Source organism: Triticum aestivum, chromosome 5B (genome assembly GCF_018294505.1).
Source record: "Triticum aestivum cultivar Chinese Spring chromosome 5B, IWGSC CS RefSeq v2.1, whole genome shotgun sequence".
NCBI lineage: Eukaryota > Viridiplantae > Streptophyta > Magnoliopsida > Poales > Poaceae > Triticum > Triticum aestivum.
In genome coordinates, this window is record NC_057807.1 from 440,077,887 (window position 1) to 440,086,762 (window position 8,876).

The following is an 8,876-nucleotide window of genomic DNA, read 5'->3' on the forward strand; positions in this document are numbered from 1 at the left end:
TCGCGAAAAAACCCTAGATCCGTTTTTTTATTTAGATCCGGTTCAGTTTACTGTTTTTGGTTTAGTTTATTTAGCGGACGTTCGTCCGTACGTTTGTTTTAGCGAACGGTTTTCGTCGTTTAGCCGCAGACAGCGAACGTTCGTTCGTTAGCCTGTTCGTCCGTTTTCCTTTTTCTCGGATTTTCCGCGATTATTTCTGATCGCGATTTCTGATCCGATTTTCATTTTAGTATAACTTTTCGCTCGTTTATCGGAATCAGGCGATTCAAGCGCCTAAAGTTTCGTCTCGAAACCCTCTTTCCGTTTAACCTACTCAAACACGTTTTGGCTACTGTAAAATTTGACCTAGGTCCAGATTAGTAAACAAAGCTTGTTTCTTTCGCCGTTTGATTTTTGTTGCTTCGTTTGGTTTGATTCTTTTTGCAAACCGGAGTTCTTAAGTTGAACTTTCTGGTTAGATCTCTTATTTGAGTTTTACCTGTGCATTAGATGAGTGCTTATTGTATGCTTGTTTGTTTGCGATAGAGTACCCGGAGTGCGCCGCTTGCTACTTCGAATCTCTAGGTTTTGCGGATCATCAGCAAGGCAAGTAACACTTTGATCACACCTCTTTACTACCCAATTTTATTGCATTAGATCAATCCTCAAACAATTGCATGGTTAGGATCTGTTTAACATGTGGGTTTTGGGAAGTAGATGAGGTAGAACCTATTACCTGTTTTATTATCAAACCTTTGGGAGTTACTTCTGTGTTTGCTTATGTTGCCATGCTATGCTAGTAGACGTGAATTGGGTGAGTGTATTCATGACAGATGTGAGATTGTTAAACTAATGGTTTACTTAAGGTGACAACTTAAATTCACATCTGGGTGGATTGAGCCACCTGGGGAACCTAGTGTTGCTTGTATTTTTGGAAATCCCGGGGTACCGTGTGATTCTCCTATGGACCGCCACCCAGGCTCAAAGGGATCATGAGATTATTCATGCTAGAAACTTCCGTGTGAAGCTGCAAGCTACTATGGGCTCTAGCATAGTTGATTAAGTTGCGTGAGCTCTTGAAGAGGTAGACTAGCAGATGTAGGGGATGTAGGTTGGTACTGTCTACCTGGAGTATAGAGTAAATGCTTCTGAAAGACTGTGTCTCGGTCATCCGTTTCTAAAACACCATGTAGTGCGAGAATTCAAGCGGAGGAGATCGAGTCTTACGGGGAAAAGTGCGCAAACCTCTGCAGAGTGTATAAACTAATCATGATTAGCCGTGTCCCCAGTTATGGACGTTTTGAGTATCTAGTATTTGGATTATCATGTGAATCTCATCATGTTACTTGAAATAATTTTGTTGGGTGTAATGATGATGCTTTAATGGGATTGAGTTGGAGTACCCTTCTCAATGTTTAACAACCATCATGATAGTTAAATAAAATTTATTCCTTTTGCAGTAGGGAAAAATTGGTTTTATACAAAACTGTAACCATAGAGCTTTCCACCAGCCATATATGCATGAATAGCATTATTCTGTTCATTACTCTCTATGTGTTACATTGCCAGCATATTCCATGTTCTGACCCGTTTTCAAGCTGCAACGTTCATGTTGCAGGCTTTTCAGACGACGAGTAAGGTGCCTTAGGTCGTGGTTCTATACTCAGTGATGCCGCTGGAGTTGATGGACTTGCTTATCTTCCAAGCCTTCCGCTGTTATCGTTATTAGATGGCCTTAAGCCATATTTATTGTAATAAGTTCTCTTCTGAGACATTCGATGTAATAAGTGTGTGATTGCTACTCTGTTATAATTCCTTCAAGTACTGTGCGTGTCAGCATTACCGATCCGGGGATGACACTGATACACAGAGATCAGACTGTTTGAGGTCTGGTCGCTACAAGATGGTATCAGAGCACACGTTGACTGTAGGACACGACCACTAAGCTAAAACCTTAGATCACTACTCTCTCTTCTCAATTCTGACTCCTCATCTTTTCTACTCTTTAAGGATGGCGGATGCGAGGAACAAGTTCACGTAATCGGATGAAGATACACCCTTTGGACGCCACTAGAAGGAAGTCACTAAGTACCTGAACATCGGAGTACCAAGCTTCACCAGGACCTACATCGCCATGTTACCAGAAGAGGAGCATTGGATGATTCAAGTTCAAGTTCTAGGAAGGACGTTCATGCCCGTCACTGAGCCCATAGAGTTTTCCTTTGATGCACCAACCTGGAGTTTAGGAAAAAGCATGGTAGCCCACATCACCATGGGATGCATTGGAGAAGTTTAACACCGGGATCTCAAGGATACTATCTACCAGATTTGTGGGCGCTGAGATGAGCAATGGGAGATGATCAGCACCAGGAAGGATAGATCAATTGCAGCTTTCATCCAGGAGTTAAACCAGCACATTCGTCACCAGGAGAACCAGATGTGCACAGGCATGATAGATCTGAAGAAGGCTATGACCAAGATCACAGAGTTGGAGGAAGAACTCAAGTCTACACGCGATGGATATGAGGAGGAAATAGCGACACTCGTGGAGAAGAATGATGATCTGAACAAGAAGCTAAAAGTATTTATGGGATTTCCCGCGATTGAAGGAGAAGACGGTGATTACACTTGCCCGGAGAACTACATCATCATCGACGACACCGACTCGGACCCAGACGATAGCGATAATGACTTTGTTGATGAAGCTGGAGCAGATATCATGGAGTCTTCGACCGAGCAGTTTTGTAGTCGACCACCATAACAATAGTAGTATTCCCCCATGTATATAGTATAGTTCGAGCACTTTTGTAATGATAGTTAGACCGTTGTATGCCCTTGTTTGATTGATTGAAGTGATATTGATTGAATTTTTCTCATGTGCATATGGGTAGTGTTTCCTCTATAGACCTCATTCTATTCTATATTCTCATCTTTTCTAAACCCTCAGCTGCCTCCGAGACATGACAATGGATTTGCTTTTCCACCGGAGCTCACCCAGTTGCTCCAGCAGCAGAATGCATTGATGTAGATCCTAGTCCAGAATCAGAATCAAGGGAACAACAACAACAACAACCCACCACCACCACCACCTGTTGATCACTTAGCCCGCTTCTTGAGGCTGAATCCGCCGGTGTTTTCCAGTAGCACCGAGCCGATAGTTGCAGATGATTGGCTCCGCAAGATGTGAAGGGAGTTGACCGCTGCAGGATGCACAGATACGGAGAAGGTGCACTTTGCGGCACATCAACTTGATGGACCCGCAGCCTCATGGTGGGAGAATTTCACAGCCACTTATCCCATCGACACTGTCACATGGGATCAGTTTCAGCAGGCTTTCCATACTGCCCATGTTTCAGCAGGAGCTATGGCCATGAAGAAGCGTGAGTTTCGCAACTTGCGCCAAGGAGGACGTACTGTTGGCCAGTATGTGGATGACTTTAGCAAGTTAGCACGTTATGCACCAGATGACATTGCTACGGATGCAGCTAAGCAAGAGAAGTTTCTAGAAGGACTGAATGATGAGCTGAGCATGCAGTTGATGGTAGCAACCTTCAACAACTACCAGGAGTTGGTAGATAGAGCTCTTATGATTGAAGGGAAGCAGCAGCAGATTGACAGCCGCAAGAGGAAGTATGGACAAGGGAAGTACAATTTTGGAGCTCAGTAGAAGCCTCGTTTTACCCGAAACACGGGAGGACATTTTCATCATACCCATGGAGGAGGTAGTTCGCACAACCATAGTGGCCCCAAAAATGGTAATGGGAATGGAGGAAGCAATGGACAGAACCGCACCAACCCATCAACACCAGCCAAGAAGGATCTGAGCCACATCACCTGTTACAAATGCCAGAAGACTGGACATTATGCCACTGAATGTCCTGAAGCGAAGAATGGAAATGGCAATGGAAGCTCTGGGAAGAAGCCCAACCCTTTCAACAAAGGACAGGTGAACCACGTTAGCATGAAGGAGGTTGAAGCCCAGCCAGATGCAGTAATAGGTAAGTTTTGGTTAAGACATTTACTGCAATCGTTCTTTTTGATACTGGTGCATCGCATTCATACATATCAAGGGGATTTGTGGATAAGTATAACCTGCCAACCCAAGCCCTTAGGTCACCCATGTTAGTAACCTCGCCAGGAGAAGAGTATATGTCTAGTCTATGGTGTGATCGGTTACCCTTCAGGATTGGTAACTACGTGTTTCCCTCAAACCTAATAGTATTGGAATCGCAAGGACGGGATGTGATATTAGGTATGGATTGGTTATCAAAGTATGGAGGGAAAAATGAATGCGCCAGTAAGTCGATTTTGCTTACCATGCTAGAAGGAAGAAGGATCAAGTATGTGTCATGGCATGCGCCAAAGAGGACTCAAGTAAATTCCTTAACATGAGTTGTACAGGAGGAAGTACCAGTGGTGAAGGATTTTCCTGATGTATTTCCAGAGGAGTTGCCAGGCATGCCACCGGATAGAGACATTGAGTTTTTGATTGAGCTTTTGCCAGGCACGGGGCCTATTTCTAAGAGACTGTACATGATGCCCGCAAAAGATTTGGAGGAATTTAAGAAGCAGATTAAGGAGTTACTGGATAAAGGCTATATTCGCCCAAGTTCTTCACCTTGGGGATCGCCAGTACTTCTAGTAGAGAAGAAGGATGGGTCATTAAGGATGGTTGTTGATTATCGAGGATTGAATGAAGTAACAATCAAGAACAAGTACCCACTGCTGATGATCAATGACTTGTTTGACCGATTGCAAGGAGCTAAGGTGTTTTCCAAGATCGATTTGCGATCGGGATACCATCAGTTGAAGATTCGAGCGCATGATATACCTAAGACGACTTTTACCACCAGGTACGGGCTGCACGAGTATACCGTTATGTCAATTGGTCTGACTAACGCGCCTGCCTATTTCATGAACATGATGAACAAGGTGTTTATGGAGTGTCTGGATAAGTTCGTCGTGGTGTTCATTGATGATATTTTGGTCTACTCGAAGAATGAAGAAGAGCATAAGGAGCATTTGTGTTTGGTACTGGAGAAGCTCAGAGAACATCATTTATATGCCAAGTTCAGCAAATGTGAGTTTTGGTTGAAGGAAGTTGGATTCCTTGGACATGTAATATCCGGAGAAGGGATAGCAGTAGACCCCACCAAAGTTGTCACTGTGACAATCTGGGAAGCCCCAACAATAGTTGGAGAGATCCAAAGTTTTCTTGGACTCGCAGGATACTACCGGAGGTTCATTGAGAATTTCTCGAAGATCGCAAAACCCATGACGGAGTTGTTGAAGAAGGACACCAAGTTTAAATGGACAGAGGAATGTGAGGCCAATTTCCAAGAGTTGAAGAAAGGTTTGGTTACATCACCAGTGTTGATTCTGCCAGATCAGCGCAAGGATTATGAAGTTTATTGTGATGCTTCTCGTCGAGGACTTGGAGTAGTGTTGATGTAGGAGGGAAGAGTTGTTTCATATGCCTCACGACAACTTAAGCCCCATGAGTTGAATTATGCTACACATGATTTGGAGTTAGCAGCCGTAGTGCATGCTTTGAAGACGTGGAGGCACTTTCTCATTAGAAACCATTGTGAGGTGTACACGGATCACAAGAGTTTGAAGTACATCTTCACACAGAAGGAGTTGAATCTCAGGCAAAGGAGATATTTGGAGCTCATCAAGGATTATGATATGAGATTGCATTATCACCCCGGAAAGGCTAACGTAGTAGCCGATGCGTTGAGCTGCAAGAGCCATGTCAACACACTCATGACCGGAGAGTTACCGAAGGAGTTAACCGAGGATCTTCGTGAGCTATGTTTGGAGATAGTTCCGAGAGGCTATGTAGAAGCACTGGAGATTCAGTCTACTTTGATGGATAAGATCAGAGAAGCCCAGAAGACTGACAAGGAAATTGCCGAAATAAAGGAGAAGATGAGCAAAGGAAAAGCTAAGGGATTTCGTGAGGATGAGCACGATAACCTATGGTTTGAAGACCGCGTTTATGTGCCTGTTGACCCGGAGATCAGGAAGCTGATTCTGCAAGAGGCCCATGATTCGCCGTATTCGATTCACCCAGGAAATACCAAGATGTATCTGGATTTGAAAGACACTTTCTGGTGGACCAGAATGAAGAAGGATATTGCAGAGTATGTAGTAGTATGTGATGTATGTCAGAGAGTAAAGGCAGAGCATCAGAAGCCAGCAGGATTGCTACTGCCATTGCCAATACCCAAATGGAAGTCGGATAAGCTAAGCATGGATTTTATCACGGGATTGCCCATGACTCGTTCAGGCTATGACTCGATATGGGTTGTAGTCGATCGTTTGACGAAGGTAGCTCATTTCATCCCAATGAAGACCACTTACACTAGTGCTAAGTTGGCAAAGATATACATGACCAGGATCGTATGTCTGCATGGAGTTCCGAGGAGCATCATATCAGATAGAGGAACCTAGTTTACCTAAAAGTTCTGGAATCAGTTGCACGAAACTTTGGGTACCAGGCTAGAGTTCAGTACAGCCTTTCATCCGTAGACAGATGGACAGATCGAGAGAGTCAATCAGATTCGGGAGGACATGCTGAGAGCTTGTGCGCTAAATTATGGATCTAGTTGGGACGACAATTTGCCATATGCGGAGTTCTCTTAGAACAAAAGTTATCAATCTAGTATGAAGATGGCCCCTTTTCGAAGCCTTGTACGGAAGGAGGTGCAGGACCCCATTGTTGTGGGACGAAGTCGGAGACCGCCAGTTCTTTGGACCAGATTTGATTAAGGAGTCTGAACAGAGGGTGAAGTTAATTCATGATAGGCTCTAGGTAGCCCAGTCCAGGCAGAAGAGCTATGCAGATTCTAAACGCAAGGAGACATTTTACGAAGTCGGAGACAGAGTTTACCTTCATGTATCTCCCCTTTCGGGAGTTAAGCGCTTTGGAGTTAAGGGGAAGTTAGCACCATGTTTTGTCGGACCATACAAAGTTTTGGAGCGTATGGGAGAAGTTGCTTACTTGGAATTGCCTGAAGGATTGTTAGGAGTTCATGATGTGTTCCACATTTCGCAATTGAAGAAGTGCCACTCAGAGATGGCTGATATACCGCTGAGAGATACAGTGCCGCTGGAAGCGATTCAGTTGGATAGTGATTTGACCTACGAGGAGAAACCAGTCAAGATTCTCGAATATGCTAGCCGAGTCACCCGCAGCAAGGTTATCAAGTTTTGCAAAGTTCAGTGGAGCCACCATACCGAAGATGAAGCCACCTGGGAGCGAGAGGAAGATCTACTGAAGGACCACCCTCACTTATTTTCTAGCCAACCCGAATCTTGAGGGCGAGATTCATCTTAAGGAGGGTAGGTTTGTAACATCCCAAATTTTCAATTTGGAATGTTATACATTAGATCATATTTGCATATCATTATTTTATTGCATTTTGGCTCGATCCTAGAAATTCTACGCAACTCAAGGACCCACGGAGAGAGTTGGGGATTTCGTTATTTTCATATTTGAGTTTTCTCAAATTTAGGAAAAAGGATCATTTGATTTTATTTATTTTATCTTCATTTGTTTCTAGCTAGTATAAAAATATGAGAGAGGGAATAAAATGACTTTCCCAAAAAAAAATATTGAGGATTTAATAAAAAAATCAAATAAGATCTTATTTCGGAGTTTTTGGCTATTTTATTTGAATTTAGGAAAATGCGCATTTTTCAAAATTTTATTTAGGCCCCAAATAAATGTTCATCTTGTCCGGCTTGATTTTAAAAGTCGGAGAAAATTTATTTCGGGATTTTTGGTGTCTGTTTAGTATTTCTTTTATTTGTTTTTTTGTCCGTAATGTTTTAAAAAAACGAAACCGACTTACCGGGCCGTGTCCGCCTGGGACACCGACCCGGCCGGGCCTTTAAAGCCCGAGGCGCCGACCCGCCCCAGCCCAACCGCCACCCCAAACCCTAGCCGCCCCAGCTCGCCGCCACCGCCGCCGCGCGAGTCCGCCACCGCCGCCGGTTCCCGCCACCACCCTCGCCTCGCCGCCAGCCGCCGCCGCCGCCAGCCGCTACCGGAGCCGCCGCCGCCGCCACCCGTCGCCGTCGCCGGAGCCGCCGCCGCCGACCGCCGCCGTCTCGTCGGAGCCGCCCGAGGTAGCCGCAGTTGCCTCAGTTTTCGCGAAGAAAACTGATCTATTTTTTTATTTAGATCCGGTTTGGTTTATTTTTTTCGGTTTAGTTTATTTAGCAGACGTTCGTTCATACATTCGTTTTAGTGAATGGTTTTCATCGTTTAACCGCAGACAGCGAACGTTCGTTCGTTAGCCTGTTCGTCTGTTTTCCCTTTTCTTGGATTTTCCGCGATTATTTCTGATCGTGATTTCTGATTCGATTTTCGTTTTAGTATAACTTTTCGCTCGTTTATCGGAATCATGCGATTCAAGCGCCTAGAGTTTCTTCTCGAAACCCTCTTTCCGTTTAACCTACTCAAACAAGTTTTTGATACTGTAAAATTTGACTTAGGTCCAGATTAGTAAACGAAGCTTGTTTCTTTCGCCGTTTGATTTTCGTTGCTTCGTTTGGTTTGATTCTTTTTGCAAACCGGAGTTCTTGAGTTGAACTTTCTGGTTAGGTCTCTTATTTGAGTTTTACTATGCATTAGATGAGTGCTTATTGTATTCTTGTTTGTTTGCGATAGAGTACCCGGAGTGCGTCGCTTGCTACTTCGAATCTCTAGGTTTCGCGGATCATTAGCAAGGCAAGTAACACTTTAATCATACCTCTTTACTACCTAGTTTTATTGCATTAGATCAATCCTCAAACAATTGCATGGTTAGGATCTGTTTAACATGTGGGTTTTGGGAAGTAGATGAGGTAGAACCTATTACCTGTTTTACTATCAAACCTTTGGGAGT